Source organism: Lissotriton helveticus, chromosome 7 (genome assembly GCF_964261635.1).
Source record: "Lissotriton helveticus chromosome 7, aLisHel1.1, whole genome shotgun sequence".
Lineage (NCBI taxonomy): Eukaryota > Metazoa > Chordata > Amphibia > Caudata > Salamandridae > Lissotriton > Lissotriton helveticus.
In genome coordinates, this window is record NC_136068.1 from 643,071,956 (window position 1) to 643,088,125 (window position 16,170).

Sequence of the window (16,170 nt, forward strand, 5' to 3'; positions counted from 1 at the left end):
TGTGTTATGGCACCGACCCTGTTCTCCCTCTTTGTGAATGGTGTGGTGGATCATCTGAGGGAGGAAGCGGCAAATGCGCCATCCCTGGCGGGGGAAAAAACACCTACTCTACTCTTCGCGGATGATACCATCTTGATCTCTAAACCCCCCATAGGTCTCCAAAAACTCCTGGATCGCTTTAGTGAGTTTTGCATTGATAGAGGCCTTACCATCAACACCTCTAAAACAAAGCTTATGGCCATTTCACCCACCAAGAGATTCAGGAACAACTTTTTACTTAATGGTGGCCCCTTGGAGTTGGTCGACTCCTTAGACTATCTGGGTGTTAGGGTAAACAGCCGGATGAAATGGAAAGATCACCTGGCGAAAATGTTAATAAACCACAAAAGAGTTGCAGGGGTGGTTTTAAGGGAACAGCGGGAGTCGACAAGTAAACCTGTGGCACCGACCCTCGCAATATATGATGGCCAAGTATTACCGGCAGCCCTATACGGATCTGAGCTATGGGGGTTTGAGAATGTAACGGAGTTAACCGCATCAGAAAACAAGTTTATGCGAGATTTGGTGGCCCTCCCAGTCTCCACCCCATTGATTCCTCTACGGCTAGATCTGGGTAGGCGCACCCTTAAAGACACAGTACGTTTGCCCCCACTACTTTTTTAGGTGCGACTAAGAAGGACCCAGGAACTACACAACTATGCTGCAGCCCTAGATGAACTTATCTTGCTCAACACAGCTAACAAAATCAAGTGGTTGTGCAACCTGAGACAGCTGGTTGAGCAACTGGGCCTAAGTGAAGCATGGCTGAGCCAAACCCCGCCTCCTAAAGCAGTGATCAAGAAGCTTTATTGGGACTGGGTACAGGAGACGGGCATACGTAGGAGTGAAGGGGGGCCCCTTTCCCAGCGATTTCTGGAGTTCAAATGGACAAGAAAACTGGAACCCTTTCTTGATTTTATAGAGAAACCCCTGGACAGAGCACTTTACCTGAAATTCAGGCATGGAACTTTGCCGGTAAATGACTTTTCTTCTGGGTGGAAAAGCAAAGTTGTTCTTACTAAATCCTGCCCTGGCTGTGCAGCCCCAATGAGTCAGTAGCGCACTTTTATTTTGCTTGCCCGGCTTACAGGGTCGCTAGGAAAATATGGCTAAAACCACTATGTACAGGGTTGGGCTTTAGATGTCACAAAATGGCCCTACGGGTTCTCCACACTGACACGTCTTCTACTGCTTTGGTGTGTGAGGTAGCCAAATTCCTGGGTCGTGTATGGCAGACCCGTGCAAGGAGGGCCAAGCCTACCCCCCATTTAGCCTAACCGCCGGACAGTCCCACGGCAGGAAGTGCCTTTTACGATTTTATGTGACAATATCTTGAGTTTGATTTTAGATAATTTAAATTGAGTAGTATATGAGGATGGTTGAAAAATATATGAGCGCTGAACCCCTACTCTTTTATCTTTTTAATGCATTGTATAGATTGTATACTTTTGTGATGAATTTTTTTTATCGAATAAAGTAAATACTACTACTACTTTGATTTGTTATGCTATGCTATGCTGTGTTTTGTTATGCTATGTATTGTTATGCTATGCTATGCTTTGCTATGCTATGCTTTGCTATGCTATGCTATGTTTTATTATGCTATGCTATGGTATGTTTTGTTGTGTTTGGTATGCTATGTTTTGCTATGCTATTATATGTTTTGTTTTGCTATGCTATGTTTTGTTGTGTTTTGTTACGCTATGCTATGTTTTGTTGTGTTTTGCTATGTTTTGTTATGCTATGTGTTGTGTTTTGTTATGCTATGTTTTTTTATGTTTTGTTTTGCTATCCTATGCTTCATTTTGTTATGCTATGCTATGTTTAGTTTTGCTATCCTGTGCTTTGTTTTCTTATGCTATGCTATGTTGTGTTTTATTATGCTATGCTTTGTTTTGCTATGCTATGTTTTGTTATGCTATGCTATGCTTTGTGATGCTATGTTTTGTTATGCTATGCTAAGCTTTGTTTTGATATGCTATGCTATGTTGTGTTTTGTTATACTATGCTATGTTTTGTTATACTATGCTATGTTTTGCTATGCTTCGCAATGCTATGTTTTGTTATGTTTGCTATGTTTTGTTATGCTATGTTTTGTTATGCTATGCTTTGTTTTATGTTATGTTTTGCTATGTTTTTCTCTGTTACGTTGTGTTGTGTTTTGTTATGCTATGCTATGTTTTGTTATACTATGCTATGTTTTGCTTTGTTATGCTTTGTTAGGTTATGCTATGCTTTGTTTTGTTATGCTATGCTATGCTTTGTTGTGTTTTATTATGCTATGCTTTTTTTTGCTATGCTATGTTTTGTTATGATGTGCTATGCTTTGTGATGCTATGTTTTGTTATGCTATGCTAAGCTTTGTTTTGATATGCTATGCTATGTTGTGTTTTGTTATACTATGCTATGTTTTGTTATGCTATGCTATGTTTTGCTATGCTTTGCAATGCTATGTTTTGTTATGCTATGTTTTGTTATGCTATGCTTTGTTTTATGTTATGTTTTGCTATGTTTTTCTCTGTTATGTTGTGTTGTGTTTTGTTATGCTATGCTATGTTTTATTATACTATGCTATGTTTTGCTTTGTTATGCGTTGTTATGTTATGCTATGATTTGTTTTGTTATGCTATGTTTTGTTATGATATGCTATGTTTTGTTGTGGTTTGTTATGCTATGCTATGCTTTGTTGTGTTTTGCTATGGTATGTTTTGTTTTGTTATGCTATGTTTTGTTTTGCTATCCTATGCTTTGTTTTGTTATGCTATGCTATGTTTTGCTATCCTATGCTTTTTTTGTTATGCTATGCTATGCTGTGTTTTGTTATGCTATGCTATGCTATGCTATGCTGGTGAGGGTGTGTGAGTGTGTCTGAGGGTGAGTGAGGGTGAGGGGGTGTGAGGGTGAGAGGGTGTGAGGGTGAGGGTGTGTGAGGGTGAGGGTGAAAGGGTGTGAGGGTGAGGGGGTGTGAGGGTGAGGGGGTCTGAGGGTGAGGGGTGTGAGGGTGTGAGGGTGAGGGGGTGTGAGGATGAGGGGGTGTGAGGGTGTGAGGATGTGTGAGGGTGAGGGTGTGAGGGTGAGTGAGGCTGTTTGGGGGTGAAGGGAGTGAGGGTGTGTGATGGTGAGGGGGTGTGAGGGTGAGTGAGGGTGTGTTAGGGTGAGAGGGTGAGGGTGTGTGAGGGTGAGTGAGGTTGTGTGAGGGTGATTGAAGGTGTGTGAGGGTGAGGGTGTGTGAGGGTGAGGGGGTGTTAGGGAGTGTGAGGATGAGGGGGTGTGAGGGTGAGGGTGTGTGAGGGGGTGTGATGGTGTGAGGGTGAGGGTGTGTGTGTGTGTGAGGGTGAGGGGTGTGTGAGGGTGAGGGGTGCGAGGGTGTGAGGGTGGGGGTGTGAGGTTGAGGGTGAGGGGTGTCAGGGTGTGTGAGGGGGAGGGTGTGGGGTTGTGAGGGTAAGGGTGTGGGGTTGTGAGGGTGAGAGGGTGTGAGGGTGAGGGTGAGAGGGTGTGAGGGTGAGGGAGGGTGAGGGAGGGTGAGGGTGATGGGGGTGAGGGTGAAGGGGGTGAGGGTGAGGGTGTGTGAGGGGGTGTGAGGGTCAGGGGGTGTGAGGGTGTGTGAGGATGAGGGGGTGTGAGGGTGAGGGTGTGAGGGGGTGTGAGGGTGAGGGGGTGTGAGAGAGTGGGTGTTAGGGTGAGGGGGTGAGAGGGTGAGGGGGTGTGAGGGTGGGGGGTTTGAGGATGAAAGGGTGTGTGAGGGTGAGAGGGGGTGTGAGGGTGAGTGAGGGTGTAGGAGGGTGTGGGTGTGTGGGGATGAGGGGGTGTGAGGGTGAGGGGGTTTGAGGGTGAGAGGGTGTTTGAGGGTGAGAGGGTGAGTGAGGGTGAGGGTGTGTGAGGGTGAGGGGGGGTGAGAGTGAGGGGGTGTGAGGGGGTGTGTCAGGGTGAGGGTGTGAGGGTGAGGGGGGTGAGGGTGAGGGGCTGTGTGAGGGGGTGTGAGGGTGAGGGGGTGTGAGGGTGAGGGTGGGTGAGGGTGGGTTAGAGGGTGTGTGAGGGTGAGGGTGCGAGGATGAGAGGGTGTGTGAGGGTGAGAGCGTAGGTGGGGTAGGTGAGGGTGAGAGGGTGGGTGAAGGTGGGTGAGAGGGTGAGTGAGGGTGAGGGGGTGTGTGAGGGTGAGGGGGTGTGAGGGTGAGGGGGTGTGAGGGTGGGGGTGTGAGGGAAGGTGAGGTAATGTGAGGGGGGTGAGGGTAAGGGTGTGTGAAAGTGAGGGAGTGTGAGGGTGAGGGTAAGGGAGTGTGAGTGTGAGGGGGTGTGAGGGTGAGGGTGTGTGGGGGTGTGAGGGGGTGAGGGTGAGTGAGGGTGAGAGGGTTGTGAGGGTGAGGGGGGTGAGGGGATGAGGGTGAGGGTGTGAGGGTGAGTGAGGTTGTGTGAGGGTGGTTGAGGGTGTGAGGGTGTATGCGGGTGTTTGAGGGTATGTGAGGGTGAGGATATGTGAGGGTGAGGATCCGAAGTAAATGGTGACAGGGCAGACATCATAAGACAGAGAGAAGAGACTGTGTGGTGACTGCGTTGGTCAGTTTCAGAATCAGGAGGGGCAGAGTCAGCACAGTCTGCGAGGGATCAACGTGTCTAGAGGCAAAGCATAGAGGATATAGCATTGCAGCTAGCAAGTCAAGTGTTTTCAAGCTGAGTGTCCCTAGAGAGATGGCAACACAGCAACAGCATTCGAGGAGCAAGGCTACTGTAAACAAGCACGGTAGGCTTTCACTTTTGTCCAGAAAAAAAACGAGAAAGGTGCAGAAAACGCCGAACAAAACACGGCTTCAACGCGAAATGGATGCAAAAAAAAACAAGCTCTCGGCATTGCTGTGGCGGGGTTGGGGCGGGGGAGCACATTCCTTTGAAGTCTGATGCCAAGGCTCAGACAAATGGTTGTGTGCGATGTGTACGCGGGGGGCGGGGGAGCGGCAGCCTTTGAAGTCTGATGCCGAGGCACAGACAAATGGTGGTGTGTGATGTGTCTGGCGATGATGTGCACGCGCATAGCTCACATGAACTGTACACGATCCGCAGCTAGGTAGACTTTTCTTTTCCGCTTACTATAATATTGCCTATTTATCCCTGCGGGATAGAATAGGCGAGACCTAAAATGCAAGGTGTCTAAGGCGTGGGCCGGGGGCTCGGGGCACTCCCGCAGCGCTGTCTCCTGGCTTCCAAGCCAGAGAGCGTGGCATGCCAAGGGAAATATTGAGCCAGCGTGGTTTGAGCAGTGCGCCCGGGGTTCATCTTTTATTACTAAAGAATGATTGGAGAAAAAAAAAACTAGTGAAATTTCTCTCCATTGTCTCGGAAAATTCACTGTAATTTGCCCCGAGGGACCCCCAACTGCCTTGAAGCCGAGTTGTGTGTATCTGTGTGTCTGAATGGGTGGGTCTGTTTATCCATCCCCTCTTGTCTGTCTGGCTGTCTCTTCTCTAAACTTAAATGTTCACGGGGGTTCCTGGTTTAAAGAGTGGGGCGTGAGGGGGAGCCCAGAATGTGAGGGTCGCCCACTGTGTGATGACTTTTAAGCTAAAGAGATTTGTATGCCTCTTGTTGGCATGTCAGGTCTAATTCGGCCCGCATTATGCCAAAGGGGTCGGCCTGCTCCTGACAGGAGGGGGTTAAATGACATTACAAGCTTTAGAGGCTGTAAGCAGCCACTGCTGCCTGCGGATGTTACATTGAGATTTAATGGTCAGCTTTATCTATGGGGGCTCCTGGAAATCTGCTGTTTTCGGTATCTTAATTGGCACCGTATTAGCAGAAGGGTTTCACTTAGATAGAGCGCGAGTTCACCTTTTTATAAGGAATATTATTTATGGGCTAAGTGCGAGGGGAAATATGAGTGTACATGTGTGCGCGGGTAAAGCAGAACGTTTATGGGGCAAGGTGTTAAACGTTTGCGTTAAAATCATGCAACATGTGAATTTTATGACACACATTGTAATTCATAATTATTTCAATTAAGAGTTTCCTCGTTAAAAAAAAAACTGTGGGCCTGGACATGTTGCTGTCATCATCAAAGGACCCCATGGGGAAGCATCACTCAAAATGTTCTTGTTGAGTTGTTTGCTTGGTCCGGGACAGCAGCTATTTGAACCTATTTCTGGCTTGCTGCTGTTGTGTAGTCTTTATAGGGAGTAATCAGATTAAGAACAAGCTCTCGGCATTGCATGGCGGGGTTGGGGTGGGGGGGCGGGGGCGCGCATTCCTTTGAAGTCTGATGGGGGGCGGGGGAGCGTCTTGGGAGTGGCTTCCTTTGAAGTCTGATGCAGAGAGGCTCAGACAAATGGTGTGGGTGTGCGATGTGCGATGTGGCTGGCTCTGTGCCCGCGCCTGGCTCACATGAACTGTACCTAATCCGTCTGGGTAGACTTTTGAAAGCCCCTTACTATAATCTCGCCAACAAGCATTGCTAAAGCAATGCTTTCAGCGAGACCTAAAAAGGGTACAAACTGTAGCTGTGAGCATTTGCTTTTCATTACAAACTACACAGCCAGAGGCAGTCAAAATCCTTGCCTTAATGTCTGACTGCCACCTCCCAAGCTTGGTACCCAATAAAGTTGGACAGGTTGGACACATCTAAAGCCAGCACTGTGTACTCAACAAGGTAAATGTGGGTACTTGGGGCGCCTTGGGGAGGGAATATGTTCAGTGAGGGATGGGGCATTGGGTACTTGCTCTAGGGTAGCTCTTTGAGCCTGATATTGCAAGCCTGCACTGGGGACCTCATCTGATGGGGCCGGCAGGTGGTAATATGGTAATGAATAGAAGGTTACCTGCTGTAATAAGAGGTTAACCAAAAGGGACCTGATAACATGAGGGAGGCCTTGAGGACTTTATAGGAGAGGGGAGCACTAATCTGCAGGGCCTGCCGAGCTGGCCCTGTAGATCCCATGGGCAGTCAGCACTAGTCAGAGGACTAGTTTATTGTAACACTGGGTACCCCACAATGCACTGGCTGTCTAAAAAAGAGGGTGTTCTGTGGGGACTTGATGAGGCCTCCCGGTCTGATGAGGTGGGGAAAGAGGTCAATAGGTAAACTGATTGGGCTTATTTAGGATCATATGGTTCATAGTTGTTAGAGGGGCGATCCCAGGGGAGGACAGACTCAGCACCTGACCACCCTGTGACCCACCTCCCTTAGGAACACAGCCGATCACTGGCGGGAGACCCTCAGGGGGAGGACCTCGGATCTAGGATCTTACGCGCTGCGCTAGCACCACTCGACAAAGGGACACCACACCGTAGGATTAAGAGCACGTATTTCTTTATATCTTCAAGTAAAAAATCTTTATGATCCGCAGATTCTTATGTACAGGCGAGCAAGGGCTCAAAGAGTCTCAGTAAGGGTAAGGGTAGAGGGACAGTCTTAAGGTTCAAAGTCACTGGTGGGTGCGTATCCGGCGCACAGCTCTCAATCCTCGAGCCGGGGGATACGGAGTGATCTTGGGTCCAGCCGGACCAGGATAGTCTCTGAGCCGCGATCGAATCAGCAGGGCTCGAGCAAGGAGGTCGCAGTTCTTACGGTCTTGGGGAGCCGCGATCAGATCAGCCGGGCTCAGGTGGTTCCTTAGGTTGCAAGGGAGCCGCGATCGGATCAGCAGGGCTCAGGAGTTCTCAAGGTTGCAGGGGAGCCGCGACAGCGTCAGCAGGGCTCAGTGGTCTTGGGCAGAAGTCCTTCTCTGCTCGGTAGGAGCCGCGACGAGGTCAGCAGGGCTCACGTAGTCCAGGATACAACTAACTTGATCATCCCAGAGCCACCCTTGATATAGGACTCCTCGCCTTTGATGTCCGGAGTCCTCGCAGGCGGAGGTCTTAACACCTGGGAGCCGGTTGTTGTGGATTCCGCCTCGGCGGCTCCTTTCATCCTTTCAAGTTGGGTCTTTAGGGATCCCAGACACTCAGCAGGCCTGGAGCCAGCCCTCAGGGAGGCCGGATGGGTGATCGACACTCATCTCTCGAGGGGAGGTGGGAGGTGTGATCGAGCTACTCCTCCCTCTCTCGCTCACAGGGAGCGCTCTACCCCCTGGCCGGGTATGGCGCCGAAGGCCGAGGTCGGGCTGGGGCTGTGGCGGCCATCTTAGGTGCAGGGACATGGGCATCGCCCTCGGGTACCAGGGAAATGGAGGGAGAGGACAGGGAAGCCCAGTGTCGGGGATGTGGGCCCTGGAGGAATGGTCGGGTAAATCCGGGCCATGGGAAGCTGCACGGGTCAGGAGGGATTACTACGGGTCAAGGAGGACCACGCCACGAGGCCGGGTCCAACACGCGTCCCCCCAGCTGAAGGTCGGGGAGAACTACCCACCTTCTTGGGGGTTCTCTTCGCTGAGGCGGAAGAACCTGGATAGGCCGTCAGCGTTGGCGTGGTCGGTAACAGGGCGATGCTCTACTGTGAAATCCATCCAATGGAGGGAGATTGACCATCGCAGCAGTTTTGGGTTTTCTCCTCTCATCTGCATGAGCCACCGCAAGGGTCGATGGTCTGTTTGGACTCGGAAGTGGATTCCGAACAGGTAGGGGCAGAGTTTCTTGAGAGCCCAGACTACTGCGAACGTTTCTCGTTCGATGGTGCTCCATCTTTGTTCTCGGGGCAGTAACCTTCTGCTGATGAAGGCTACGGGCTGATCTAGGCCTTCCTCATTGAGCTGGGACAGTACGGCTCCGATGCCATGCTCGGAGGCGTCTGTCTGGACCACAAACTCCTTGGAGTGGTCCGGGGCTTGGAGCACGGGGGAGGAACATACAGCGGTCTTCAAGGCGTCGAACGCCTCTTGGCAGGAGGGGGTCCAGTGCACGCGCTTGGGCTGCTTTTTGGACGTCAGCCCTGTGAGGGGACCCACTATGCTGCTGTAATTCTTTATAAACCTCCGGTAGTAGCCGGTGAGGCCCAGGAAGGCTCGGACCTCGGTTTGGGTGGTGGGCGGTTCCCAGGCCAGGATGGCAACGATCTTCGGCTGGAGAGGGGCGACCTGCCCGCTTCCGACCTGATGGCCTAGGTAGGTCACTGACCCCTACCCAATCTGGCACTTGCTGGCTTTCACCGTCAAGCCTGCCTGGCGCAGGGCTAGCAACACCCTCCGGGGGTGCCGGAGGTGCTCATCCCATTGTGAACTGAACACCGCAATATCGTCCAAATATGCGGCGCTGAACTCTTCCAGCACGGCCAGGACTCGGTTCACCAGTCTCTGAAAGGTGGCCAGGGCGTTTTTCATCCCGAACGGCATCACTCGAAAGCGATAGTGCCCGTCCGGGGTGGAGAAGGCGGACCGCTCCTTGGCTCCCTCTGTGAGCGCAATTTGCCAGTAGCCGCAGGTCAGATAGAAGGTACTCAGGTAGCGAGCAGACCCCAGGCGGTCGATGAGCTCATCGGCGCGGGGAATGGGGTGGGCGTCTGCTCGGGTGACTGCGTTGAGCCCCCGGTAGTCCACACAAAACCGAAGTTCGGGGACAGACCCAGGGGACGCGGCTTTCGGGAACAGTACCACTGGGCTGGCCCAGGGACTGTCGGAGGGCTCGACCACTCCTAGGGTGATAATTTTTGAGACTTCGGCCTGGATGCAGGTCCGGACTCGGTCAGGCACTCGGTAGGCTCGGTGTCGCACCGGTGGGCTGTCTCCGGTGTCCACATCGTGGACACACCAGTCGGTGATTTTGGGGACCAAGGAAAACAAATCAAGGAACTGCCCCAAGAGCTGGCGGCAGTCCTCACGCTGCTGAGGAGTGAGGGAGGGAGAGAGGCTCACTCCGTCTACGGAGCCATCCTTCTCTTTGGCACACAGGAGGTCAGGGAGAGGCTCCTTTTCCTCTTCCGCTCCATGGTCGGTGGCCAAGACCAAGCTCAACTCCGTCCGCACGAAGTGAGGCTTGAGGCGGTTCATGTGGAGAACCCGAAGGGGGTTCCGAGGGGACTGGACGTCCACCAAGTAGGTCACTTTGTTTTTCCTCTCCACGACCTTAAAGGGGCCGGTCCATTTGTCTTGGAGGGCGCAGGGTTTCACCGGGGACATCACCCAGACCTGCTGGCCCGGTTGAAACTCGACCAGAGTGGCATTCTGGTCATACCAGCGCTTCATCTCCTCCTGACTTGCTTCGAGGTTGGCTTCGGCCAGCGCTCGGAATTTCCGTGTCTGATTTCTGAGGGTGAGAATGTAGCGGAACACATCTGGAGGTGGTTCTCGGGGGGCCGTTTCCCATCCCTCCTTGACCAAGCTGAGGGGCCCCCGGACGGGGTGCCCGTACAGCAGCTCAAATGGGCTGAACCCCAGGGACTTCTGGGGGACCTCCCGGTAGGCGAACCAGAGGCAGGGGAGGAGGACGTCCCACTTGCGCCGGAGGGGCTCTTCTAGGCCCATGATCATCCCCTTCAGTGTCCGGTTAAACCGCTCCACTAGGCCATTTCCTTGGGGATGATACGGGGTGGTGAATTTGTAGGACACTCCACATTGTTGGAACAGGGACATCATGTATTTGGAGATAAAGTTCGTGCCGTGGTCACTCACGACCTCGCGGGGAAAACCCACTCAGGAGAAGATCCCCATTAACGCTCGGCCCACCACGGGGGCCGTTATGGTGCGGAGGGGGATGGCCTCCGGGTATCGGGTGGCGTGATCCACCAGGACTAGGATGAATCGGTGACCTTGGGAGGTTCTAGGGTCCAGGGGCCCTACTATGTCGATCCTGACCCGCTCAAAAGGGGTGCTGACGACGGGGAAGGGTTGGAGGGGAGCCTTGCGCGTTCTTCCACTTTTTCCCCTAGCCTGGCACGTGAGACAGGACTTGCAGTGGGCTTCTACATTCGCTCGCATCTTGGGCCAATAAAAGTGTGTAACTAGGCGGTCATAGGTCTTGTCCTGGCCCAAGTGTCCCGCCAGGGGCACATCATGGGCCAGGCCCAGGAGGAAGTCGCGGAAGCGTAGGGGTACCACCAGCACCCGGGCTGACCCTAGCTCGGCAGACTTCTGCTCGCTGCACAGGAGGTCATTCTCCCAATACACGGAATGGGTTCCAGACTGGTCGCCCACAGCTTGGGCCGCGGCCTGTCGCCGGGGTCCAACCAGGGAAGGGCAAGTGGCTTGCTCCCGGCAGAACTTCTCTCGGGAGGGGCCCCCCTCGTGACGCCACTGCGCCAACTCGGGCAGATCATCCAGCTCAGGGATCTGTGCGGGATCGGGATGCAAGGGTTCGTTGTCGGTGATGGGCTCTCCTCCTGGGGAGAGGCCGGTGGGCTCAGTTCGGTTGTCCCTATCTTCTTCTACAGGGGGGTGGCTGGGTGGCTCGGCGTCGACAGCCCCGAGGGGGGGTAGTCGGGCGGGCATGGATCGGGTGGTGGCGCACACCCACTCGGGTAGGCCCATCATGCCCAGGTGGGTCTTGCGTTCCACCTGTCCCCACGGGGAACTTTCTAGGTCGTTGCCCAGGAGACAGTCTACAGGTTGGGAGGCTCGGACAGCGACTCGTAATTTTCCTATCACCCCCCCCCCCATTCGAACGGTACTAGGGCCATTTTACATAAACTCTCGGTGTTGTCAGCGGACAGTACGGGGCACAGGACATTTGGAATGATCTGGTCCTCCCTGACTAGGTGACTGAGGACACCTGTGATACTCGCCCCAGTGTCACGAAGGGCCTCCACCCGGTGGCCGTTCACCGTCACCAGTTGCCGGTATTTCTTGGTGTTGTCGGGTAGGGGGGCCCCAGGGATCATCTCTCGGTCTCCTAGGGAGACTAGGGCCATGGCAGCGGGTTCCCACTCCTCGGTGTCCTCCATCTCCTCCCCTAGGGCTACGTTGACTACCTGTCTGGCTGGGGGAGCTGTCGTGGAGGGTCACGGGGCCATGGGACACTGGGGGTCACTGGCGTAATGCCCTGGCTGTTGGCAACGGTAACAGGAAATAGTGACCCGGTGCCCACGATTACCCGGGGGAGCAGGATTGGCTGGTGGGGGTGCTGGTACGGTCTGGGGTTGGCTTCTGGGGGGACTACGCTGGGGTCCTGACTGGGAATCCCTCTGTCTTCCTTGGTTCCCCCCCTCCCCTCTGGCAGGCAGATCCCTGATTGCTTCGGGGTTAGTCTCCTACGGGGCCCCGGGGGACCCGGGTGTTCACCCAGCGATCGGCCTCCACGGCCTGCTTCCTTGGGTCTGCAAGCTTGCTGTCCACCAAATGCTGGCGTAGGTCCACAAAACAGTTCGCGGACAAGTGTTCCCATGCAATGAGGTCGATAAGTCCTTCAAAGGTGGTAACCTTGCTGCCCTTGATCCACCCTTCCAATGCTCGACTGTAAAAGTTTACGTACTCCACCCATGTCGTGCCAGGGATCTTCTTGCACTCTCGGAACCGCTGGCGAAACATCTCGGGGGTGAGTCCATATCTCGTGAGGAGGGCCTCTTTCATGTGGCTGTAGGAGGTCTGCACAGAGGATGGCAGATCGAGCAGGGTGTCTCTCCCCTCGCTCAGGAATCGACCCCATAACCCAGCTCCCCAATCTTTCTGCGGGACTCGGTGGGAGGTCATGGCGACTTCGTAGGCCTTGAACCATTACTGGATATCGTCGTTCTTGTAGTACTCTTTTACCACATCCTTGGGGATGTGGACTTTTGGCTCTACCGGGGGGACGGCTTCTCGGTTCCCCGGGAGTCGGTTTTCCTCGCTCCGGCCCTTTAGCTCGATCTCCTTCAGGCCGCGCTCGTGCTCCAGCTGGAGTCTCTTGTCTTCATGTTCCCGTTGGAGTTTCTTCTCTTCCAACTCTCCTTGTACTCTTAGCTGCTCTACCGCTAGCCTCTTTTCTGCTAGCTTTAATTTGCACTCAATTTTCAGTTTTGCCAATTCAAGCTCATGATTGCGGTTTCTGTCTCTGTCCGCTAGTTCTTACGGGGAGAGGCCCCCATCTGGTGCGCTGCTCCGTACCGGAGCGCTGCTGCCTACTCTTGGGCTGGGGTCGGGTTCGGTCGGCTGCTCTGCTCCTCCTCCTGACGGGGGAGGGTTTTCCTCGGACTCTACCCAAGCTTGTAGGGCTTTCTGCATATCTTCCTTCGTATTCAGGCCTGTGGTAGCGATTCCTCGTGCTTTGCAAAACTCTTTCAGTTCTTTGTGCGTGTACTCTTCCAGCCGTTCCGCACGGAACGTGGTACTCGCGTCGGCTTCAGTGGAACTCTTGGTGTTCTTTTCCGTCATGTTTGTTCGGTAGTGCGTCAGCTGCTTACTGTACGATCTCTAGATTGTGAACTCGGATCCCGTCGCTTGCCACCAATGTTAGAGGGGCGATCCCAGGGGAGGACAGACTCGGCACCTGACCACCCTGTGACCCACCTCCCTTAGGAACACAGCCGAGCAATGGCGGGAGACCCTCAGGGGGAGGACCTCGGATCTAGGATCGTACGCGCTGCGCTAGCACCACTCGACAAAGGGACACCACACCGTAGGATTAATAGCACGTATTTCTTTATATCTTCAAGTAAAAAATGGATGTTTATGATCCGCAGATTCTTATGTACAGGCGAGCAAGGGCTCAAAAAGTCTCGGTAAGGGTAGGGTAGCGGGACAGTCTTAAGGTTCAAAGTCACTGGTGGGTGTGTATCCGGCGCACAGCTCTCAATCCTCGAGCCGGGGGATACGGAGTGATCTTGGGTCCAGCCGGACCAGGATAGTCTCTGAGCTGCGATCGAATCAGCAGGGCTCGTGCAAGGAGGTCGCAGTTCTTACGGTCTTAGGGAGCCGCGATCAGATCAGCAGGGCTCAGGAGTTCTCAAGGGTGCAGGGGAGCCGTGACAGCGTCAGCAGGGCTCAGGTGGTTCCTTAGGTTGCAAGGGAGCCGCGATCGGATCAGCAGGGCTCAGGAGTTCTCAAGGTTGCAGGGGAGCCGCGACAGCGTCAGCAGGGCTCAGTGGTCTTGGGCAGAAGTCCTTCTCTGCTTGGTAAGAGCCGCGACGAGGTCAGCAGGGCTCACGTAGTCCAGGATACAACTAACTTGATCATCCCAGAGCCACCCTTGATATAGGACTCCTCGCCTTTGATGTCCGGAGTCCTCGCAGGCGGAGGTCTTAGCACCTGGGAGCCGGTTGTTGTGGGTTCCGCCTCAGCGGCTCCTTTCATCCTTTCAAGTTGGGTCTGGAGGGATCCCAGACACTCAGCAGGCCTGGAGCCAGCCCTCAGGGAGGCCGGATGGGTGATCGAAACTCATCTCTCGAGGGGAGGTGGGAGGTGTGATCAAGCTACTCCTCCCTCTCTCGCTCACAGGGAGCGCTCTACCCCCTGGCCGAGTATGGCGCCGAAGGCCGAGGTCGGGCTGGGGCCGGGGCGGCCATCTTAGGTGCAGGGACATGGGCATTGGCCTCGGGTACCAGGGAAATGGAGGGAGAGGACAGGGAAGCCCTGTGTCGGTGATGTGGGCCCTGGAGGGAATGGTCGGGTAAATCCGGGCCATGGGAAGCTGCACGGGTCAGGAGGGATTACTACGGGTCAAGGAGGACCACGCCACAAGGCCGGGTCCAACAATAGTCTACTGAAGGCCCAATCATTAAGGGGCATGCTTGAATCCTGGTAGGGTAGAGTAGGGGCTATTACTGTAGACCCTTTTCCTTGTATTTTCAATAACTAGTCCCAATAAACTACACTGACAAGCACACATACCGGTCTGGTGTGGTGTTTGTATTTCGGCATAACAGCAAACATCATACATGAATGCTCTTCAGGCACAAATGGGGCAATAAACCAGGCCAAGTGAGAGTAAAAGACTGCTTTACTAGGACAGGTATGCAGTTCTGAAACTTATATTTATTTTTACAATTCTTGAAATGTATCACCTCACTAATAGAATAATCAAATTCTAACCCCACACCCTTAAACCTCCCCCAACAATAAAAATCCACAAACCTTCTTAACACTTTCAGTCTTCACTATCCCCTTTCTTTCATCCACTGACTTTCACACGTGACTCAACTATTGCTCCCCTGTGTTGCCAAAGCTTAGTCGGCAATGCCCCCAACCCTTTCGGCCTGTCAGGAGCGCCTCTATTTCGGCCACCTGTCCTAAACAACAACCTAAAACCCCAGAATGCCAGACCCCCAAAACCAAGAATTGGAGAAAACCAAATTATTATTGGGAGGAAAGGACAAGAACAAAAAAAAACCTACCACCTGACAGGACCACAGCGTCAGAATGATGCAAACACTAAGGAAAAAACTAACGGCTATCTAAACACTGCTCCCACGCAGACAGGACCAATGGGAGCTACCCAAGGGCATGGGCTACAGCATTCTTCCAAAGCTGCCCGGTGGTGGACATTCTACGGATGCTACCCCCAGGAGCCTTCATCATGTGGAAATAGTGCAATAAACCAGGCCAAGTGAAAGTAAAAGGCTGATTTATCAGGACAGGTATGCAGTTCTGAAACTCATTAAGACATTTTACAATTCTTGAAATTCGTCGCCTCACTAACACAATAAACAAATCCTAGACCTCTACCCTTACACCTCCCCAATAATAAAAATCCACAAACTATTCTTAATACTTTCGGTCTTCACCATCTCCTTTCTTTCATCCACTGACATTCACACATGACTCAACTATTACTGCTCTATGCACCCATAGCCAAAGCCTACTTTGCAATGCACCCAACCGTCCCGGCCTGTTGCGAGCTTCTCCATTTTTGTCACTAGGAACAAACCCTGTCAAGGCTTTTTTTCTCCCCTCACCCACAGTTTTTTTAGCAAAGGGAACACATATCACTTGGTGCACAAAAAGAGAAAAGACCCTCATCAACTGAAAAATCTGTTGCCACAACATCCAGCACCGGTAAATGAACTAGGAGCTTGAAAAAAATGGCTGTGCCAAAGGAACAATTTACTCTTTGGAGCTGAATATGGAACCCAATTCCTTTGACTTTTAAATAGTCCCTCTCTTTACATCTGCCTGCCGCCAAAACAGCCTGACCTTAGTAAACATCAACTTTTATGGGCTTATTTCAAAGCTAATTGGTCCCTTATTTCAAGGGGATACAATTCATTGCCCATAAATGAGAGGTGAATGAAAAAACTGGACAACTTTTTTTTGATGTCAGTGTGCTCCTACCAACCTATCCCCCTACTACCACAAAAATGCTAAATTT